This window comes from Diprion similis, chromosome 11, assembly GCF_021155765.1.
Source record: "Diprion similis isolate iyDipSimi1 chromosome 11, iyDipSimi1.1, whole genome shotgun sequence".
In the NCBI taxonomy this organism is placed as follows: Eukaryota; Metazoa; Arthropoda; class Insecta; order Hymenoptera; family Diprionidae; genus Diprion; species Diprion similis.
The window spans coordinates 10,353,262-10,361,583 of NC_060115.1; positions in this window are offsets into that span (position 1 = coordinate 10,353,262).

An 8,322-nucleotide genomic window follows, 5' to 3' on the forward strand; every position below is an offset into this window, starting at 1 on the left:
GCTAGGCTGCCGCTTATAAGGTTTTGTCGTTTCTAGCGGAAAAGATGCTTTCATAAAGAATTGTTTTCTTTTTGCACACTCCTATATATACCCGAACCCAATCTCTACCCCTCGTATTTTTATTTCCCTCTTATATAGCTTGGAAGGTCGACTTTCTTTCTCTCTCTCTTTACTCTCTCTCAGTTCTCTATCTATATCTAGATATAATACACCTATTTTTATTCTCTCCATTGTATTTTTCCAACACAGGTTGATTATTTTCATCGTGTGTAGTTGCAGCTTTACGTAATCGCGATTCGAATTTCGATTTGCGTTATTATACCCATAACCGAGTGTTCTACGTTCAGATTTTCGTTTCACCGTGTATACGTATAACGAGCGTTTGAATTAGCGCCAGCATGCATAACGCGTCGATAATTCATCGCTAGACGGATATTCCCGATGCGGAAGAATTGATAACGACGATTAGCAAAATTCCATTTTCATGAAAACGCGATGTGAAAATACCTGAAATAACGATAGAAGAGAAAATGAAAAAATATTAAAAATTTAAACAACTAAACTACAATCGGGCTTACACCACCCCGCGTATCCGACACTACAAGCGTTATTTCAAAATGGAAAATCCTTCGCTGATTTGTTTAATCCGATTGCAGTGTACTGCAAGCCCGAATCGATACTCGTTCCATGTTCGCATTTGGCAAACAGGTTTGGCAATTGTGACAGGCGATGATTTCCGACGAGGATCGGCGTTGCGGTGAACGGATTGCGTCGATTCGTCGTATCCCACTATTCTACTCGATAATTCAGCCACGTCACGCCGACGTCGAGGTCGAGGGCGTCCCGACGCTAAGCTGGGTCCTCGCCATGCGAGTAATTCCGATCGAGAGGATCGTGGCGCTGGTATTTTGCGACGAGCGGCAGTTTAACGAGCGACGAGCCGGATCTGTACAGATTTATAATTGGATTCAATCCGTCGCCGTCGTGGCTCTGAGCTCGTTTCTCGGTGAAATCAAGTTATCTATCGGCGGCCACACGACGACGTTAACTCGAACCGGCTCCCTTTATAGGCGGTATATTCTTCATCGATCGAGCCAAGCCCAACAAAGGTTTTACTGCGCTTAAACCTCAAGGATCACTTATGCCGCCGCTCTGAGAAAAGATAAATGAAAATTTAAATTAAGGGGCTTGTTCATCGCACCCCCTTGGAACCGTAAAAAGTGCCACGTTTCGCGGATTATTAAAGGGACAACAATTGTTCTTGCGAAATGTGACTGGTCTTGCATGTCGAAAGTCCGTTTCTGCAAACGGCGAAAAATGTGAGTTTCCAAATTTTCTTGGCTATATATATATACACATTTATTGTACAAAAGAGTTGTCGATTTACAAAATTATCTTGCAAATTTACGAATTTGGTGTAGCTACGTAAATCAAGGTTTTAATGTTACTTAAATTTTTTAAGAAAAATGGAAAAAAGTCATTTGAATTTACTTAATTGTGTAGGAAATTTTCATTGTATTTGTAAATTAATAAATAGTAAATGTTGGTCGAATCACTGTTCCGTGTATCGGTATAAAAATTCCAATACAGTATAGGAAGATCTATCCAGAAATTTTTAACAGATCTGAATTATTTCGCAAGCGAGTAAAAATTGGTAAAATCGTTTAAAAAGCTTCTTATACAAAAATCTGTATATTCACTAGATATTTGCCTCGAAAGTCCGAAGAAATGAATTGGCCGGAAGTGATGTATCTAAGTTTCGCGAAGATGTGACTTAAATACGGTTATCCGTAAGCACGTGCATCAATATCAAGCTTCCTCGAGACCTGGAGAACTTGACTTTCCTAGAAAAGTTTCTGATAAAGCTATGTGTAACTGATCGCCATATAAGATTGCGTTTAGTGTGAAATGCATTCGGAGAACCATCGACGCGGAGATTCGGGTTCTGGATAACCGGGTTCACTCATATCTGCGGCTTCGTTCCGTCGTCGTCCCTAAAAAATAACATCAGCAAAGTGGCAAAATAAATATTACTTTTTGCCCGCAGGAATGAATTCTTCAGCATATATGCTTTGGTTATGTATATATATATATATATATATATATATATATATATATATATATATATATATATATATACAATACAGAACTGAATAATTTTTTCAGATGTTGAAATTCTCTGATTCCCTCCACGGAGATGGGCAGTCAATTTTATGAAAGGGTGTGAGAAATGCTGGGGTTAACACTGTCGTCACCAGTTTTTCACGCGGTTCTCTGTGGATATTATATAAACACGCGATGAACCGCAACGATTAATTTACCGCGGCGTTTCGCTCCGTGAGTGAAAAGCTCCGCAAAAGCTTCAAGTTGTTCTCCTGATCATTCGGCTGCGTGCAGAGGACTCATAAAAAATTTGTTTATTTGAATTTAAGAAAATTTGAACTGCAATTGCTTATTTAGTTTTGAATAGTAATTGTTTATTTCAGCAAAGTTTATGTTTTGGAAGACAAATCGAGTTGTTTGTATTTGAAAAAAAAGATTTAAACAAAAAAAAATCTATTATGTTTCGCTCCGAAAGAAACGATACTTCAATTATTTTAAACAAATTTTCACTTGATTGTGAAATTGAACGAAAAGATTAAAAAATATAGTATATAGGTATCAGCTGCCCTCGTCGCCGCTTCGCTTGCATCCAAATTTAATGGCCTAACCTTGAGCCGAACCTAATCTCACCCTCGGTATGCAATTATATGAAATACGCCAATTTGTTGAAACGACTCGCGTGACACCTGTTGTAAAATCACCCAAGTTTCATAGCAATCGGATGAATGGTACAGGCAGGCATACGGGAGAAATGAAGTAAAAAATTTTTACGTGACAAATAATCTGAAAAAATTAATTTTCACTAAACAACACAGTCCCAAAGTATGCTCGCAATCGGATGAATGGAATATGATCGTATACGTAACAAACAGACAGCAATTCCATTAATCATTCCAAAAAATATAACTTTCGCTTCTCTAACCAAATCTAAATATCCGATTATTTTATAAATCAAAAGAGTCCTTACATTACAGTAATATTTCTCGTTCTTCCGACTGTGGAGATAAAAGAAGATGAAGTTATCTGCACGCGAGAAGGACAGAGTATTTTGGCATTGTAAAAGCGCGGGAGAGAGGGGGAGAGAGAGTGGCGGGAGACCAACTGCTCAAACATGTTTCGAGGCGAAATGGCGGGCCAAAGTCGCTCCCGAGGGCGCAGAGGTGATTCCTTTCCTACGATCAGAGTTCTCCACCTGCTGGTTAAGCCGTATTCCCGGTTCACGGTTTCCGGATCCGAGTGCCAGGTTATCCCGCTTCTCGCGCCGCCTGCTCGAATGAAATTTTAATTTTTGATAAGGCGCCCCCGCCCCCCGCCCCCCTCGAAAACCACCCCCTTTCTCTCTCGAAACCCCGGGTGGCTGCCGCCGCTGCCATTCCGAGATATTAAATATTGTAGCCGGAGGGATGTTTGCCTTGGCTTGGGATTCTTGGGAAAGAACTGAAAACCGTTTAACCGGCACCACCCGCCGCGATCAACCCCTGTTGACGGCGGACAAAGAGTTGAATTCAACGGAAGGAGATCTCGTTCAGGATGTTCATCGGGGTGCGAATTGTTGCTCTCGAATTTTCATCTGCACCCCGTATACAGTCAAGTGGCACATTTCCACGTTTTCTCTCCTGGTTTCCTTCCCTCGGGAGGTCCTCCAAGAACGGAAGTACGAAAATTATATGAAACTCCGTCGTAATTGGTTCGTTCGTCAATTGTCAGCTTCACCCTCCTGATCGTTCATTCTGTACCAAGAATTAGACCGAAATTAGGTTTCTTCAAACTTCAAAGGTATTGTGATTTTGGGTTCTTATTTTCACTCGATGTTTTATCCCTTTTTCGTTAGATTCTTACCGTGTTTCAAGAAACGTTTGTCGTGTTATGGATAATTACGATTTGCCAGGTTTCATGAGCGAAATTCATACTTTTTATTAATTTTATTATGAAATAGGCGTGCGTTCATTATTTCACTGACTTTGTACAAAATAGTTTTACTCCATCTTAAATCATTCTGATGATATTCGAAATGAAACATCGATTATTCACCTCTAAGCTTACGTTTATAATTCCTGTTTTTTTTTTCATAATTGTATTTGTAAAAATATCTTCATAGATTACAAATATCATGGATTGATAAATACTCAATATACAACTATCTATATCGAGTTTCAGTCGTTCAATCTTCTCAAGTTAAATTCTGCAAGATTGTAGAGCGAATTTGAAAGCCTTTGCAGAAGTGTCAAAAATCGTGAATTTTTTCCCCCTTTTCGAAAAATTACTTGAAGCAAGTACTCAGTCTCAAAGTTTTTCAGAAGCAAAATTCCCTCCGGGTTTAAATTGGCTTTTAGCATTCATTTTTCTTGTTTATACGCTAAGTGCTTTTCAAGAAGGTACTCGGTCCCGCGCTGTATGAAGGGTTTAACGCGCATTTTCTCTCCCTTTCATTGACCTTGCCTCGAGGCTTGATGACGCATTTCTGACTTTCCAGCTCAAAAAGAGTTCCGTTCGCTCACCTGAAGCTGAACAAGCAAGCAACCCCAGCTTAGCTTAAATTTTTGTTTCTTCTTCATGCGGACTGCGTGAGAATATATCAATATTATTTTTCCCTACCTGCACACCTGAAAAAGACCTGAATTACCTCGTCAACGAAGAGACTAAATATACCACAAAAATGCTTATATACAGTTTATTCATATACCTACGTACATATACTTATATTACGGTGTGTTCTCATTTTCGTTATATATATATATGATTGGGTCCACGAATTGGTCTGCCTGGCAAACAAATGGAAATGGAGGGCCACCAGGGCGTGCAGGGGGGTTGTTTAAACTGACCAATTTTCCCTCTGTACATATTTAGAATAGATATCCTATCGTGCGCCAATGTTTACAGTCACGCCACATCTTTAACACGTTTTTGAACAAGGCTTAATTCTGGGGTTCGTCAAGCTAGTCGTGTATAGAAATAAGTATAGTAGGTACGTATTTGAGTGCAGGTAGATTTAAATGTTAAGTTTTCCGATAGAATTTCTGGACGAGAATTTTATAGAGGTTTAAAATTTTCTTTACTTCCGGGACGTGTAATGGATATACCCTAATATCCTGTCGGGGAAATTGAATTTTTTTTATATTCTCTACGCGATGAATCGTCGACTACATTCATCATGTTACGTCTAATACAATATACTACGTTGTGAAAATATTTCGATCGAATACCTATACCAACTTTAGTGTACGTGAAAAAGTGTTCATTACATGCAAAGAAAAATATCAAATCCGGCTACGTTTAGAAATAATTACTTGAAAAAGGGACAGAAAAACCACGAGCCGAGTTCTGGCTCTGCATCACTTGAAACAACGAAATTGAATGTGGAATAAAAACGATCAGACGTATAAAAAATCGGGTAAATTACGGAAAATATTCATCATAACATTATCAACAAATTCTATACGCTTAAAAAAATTTTATTGTAGAGTCAAGAAAAAAAATATCAACTTGATTACATTTGATATTTGGTACTTTTGCAAATAAACTGTCCCGATAATGGGTTTAGTACTCTTTCGTATCTGTGTTAAGGATTGCAAAAGAAAAAAAAAACCGGAATCTGACCAATGACATCGTGCGGCGTGTGGAAGTCATTAACGCCGGTAAGAAAATTAGTTTCCGAGTCTCTAGTCCGCTGAAATTGAATAGAATTCGCATGCCGAATAACTGCAGGTGTATACGAATATTCCGGTATAATTGCTCGACAGTTTTGTTGTACGTGTGGATATGCATAGTTGTATAGCGACCTAGTTATGCGCCATATTTGCTGCACGGTCGTCCCGTTTTATACCTTCTTCTCTTGTGTTGAGTCTCAATGTTTGCGTCGGAGACTCGCAGCGAGCGAGTGACAATGAAACTAACCTGTTGTTGCATCTGTGATATTTTCCTTTTTCTCGGAAAAAAGATATTCTCCATCTCTATTTCAGCCGAGATTTGTCAACGGCGCATCTGCCTGCACATGTCATACCTGCGACGTACCTACGTGTTATAGTATTTTGATGTTCACCGAGCGACGTCGTCTCCGAGAAGGAGACCTTCTTCTCCACCCTCTTTTGGCCTTCTTCATTATATATCCGCAGTAGGGAACCTCGAGCGCAGACCACGGATATAAAAACGCAATTAAAACTGAGCTCAAGAAATCCGCACTGCTTCATATTTCAGAGCTTTTGCATTTTAACAACGATACAAATTCTTCTGCAAGATTTTGGCAAGTACGTGATTGAATTTCAATTTTTCATTGTGTCTGTTCTTTGCGCATTTTTCTCTCCTTGATTCACGATTTGTCATGGTTTTCGAAAAAAAAAAACACATACATGCATTTCCGTTACTTGAAACGACTATAACTACATGAAAGTGGATTGGAAAACTTTGGATGTGAGTTATGAGCCAGCGGAAACAAGAGAAGTTCGGAAATCGTTGAGTAGAATTTTTCTATTTGTTATTAGCAATCGTATCAGCCGTCGATCACTGTCGACCGCGTTATATTCCGATGCCGAACTCTTCGCATTCTTTATTAGCTCGCATTCGTTTCGTATACATCGATTCGTGTTGCAAATTGAACAGGCTGCACGATTATTTGTTTGGAAAGAATCGACAACGGATTTCAGCGTGTATAGAATATCCGGTATCGGTTACTTAACTTTGATGAACGACCACTGCAAAGATTCAGCTTCAGCAAGAAACACGTTTTCTATTTTACACAAGTATACTTGAAACATTATAAGAGATACGAATTAAAGTTCATCAGGCTTTACAAATTAACTTTTTTCATCCATTCGAATCATTTATAATCGATAATGATTGATAGGGAGGTAAAAATGATCGAGGTTACACGATACAATAATCTTTATTGAAGTAAGTCTTGGATGAAATTTTTCTCTTCGCCATGTTGAAATTGTAGAATTTTCCAATTACTTGTACGGCTAAAGTGGGTATAATTCAGCAAGTTAACTTTGGCATTCGAATTTTTCTCTGTTCGGGTGATGTACGGGCTTAGTTACTCGAAGCTTATCGGTACGGCGATGATTTGCTAATTAATTGTCCAACGTTGCGCTTCATCGGAAAATAATTAAATCCATTTTCCCCTGTTCATCAGTTCGAATCAATTGACGCGAGGCCTGAACTTTAAAGCTTTTATAATCGCATCGCAAGTGTGTCCCGCCGAGACATCCGACACTTTAATGCCGCCTTGTCGGGAATTTGTAATTTCACACGTGGCGTAACACGGTCCACGTTTTACTCAGTGGGGACCATCGGAGGGAAAACAACCCCGGTTGACCGCTGTCAGCTGACCGCAGTTCGTATTTCCATTCGCTGGGACATGGAGACCGCGGTCAAAGGGGATGCCACCGATCAGAACTTGTCCCGCATACCCTTTCGGGAATAGGGGTAAAAAATGTCGACTAAGAATATGATAAAATGTAAGAAGTTCGAAAAAATTTGTGGTATAGATTTTTATTCTACACTTGATCGTCAAAATGTTGTATTACGTGTAAATAATCGAAGTGTATAAAGTGGCCCTCAGCTTTTGTATACTTTTAACTGTCAACGAAATGTGATACAGGGAAGAACAATTATCAAAATCGAGTAATTAATTATCCCCATAGGCTGAAAAAAGTGAAACTCAGCTCAAGGGGAATCTATTCGAATCTACGATTTTGAAAAACAAGTTCAGAAAGAACTGGAAACAAATCCTAATTCCTATAGTTAATTACATGATAAGAGAGATGGAGAGAGAGAGAAATACGTTAAACGAAGGGTTTTAATATCTGGAAAATATTGTGGGTGAGTAATGAGCCGCGTAAACGTAAAGCGGGTTCTGGATGTATAGAAGTTGATTGATCGATAATCAAACTAGCACGCGTACGAGTAGGCATTTGAGTGAAGAGTGAAGAAGATAGAAAAAGGCGAGAGAGGTAAAAGTAAAACGAAAATAAAAAACCCACTTTCAAGTGTTAACGAATTATTTCCTATGCAATGAGACGCGAGTGTAGTCGATAAATTCTGCAGCTGGAGAAGGTAATTATCATACAACAATGAAGCGGCAGGTCGAAAGGTGGGGGTGGTTTACGAACAGTGGGATAGACATTCAAGGGATATATTCAAACGGGTGGAATATCGCGCGCCACGCGTTGCACGTTAGTGTATTGCAGTAGAGAAGTGGAAGTCGAATCGGAACCATTGGAT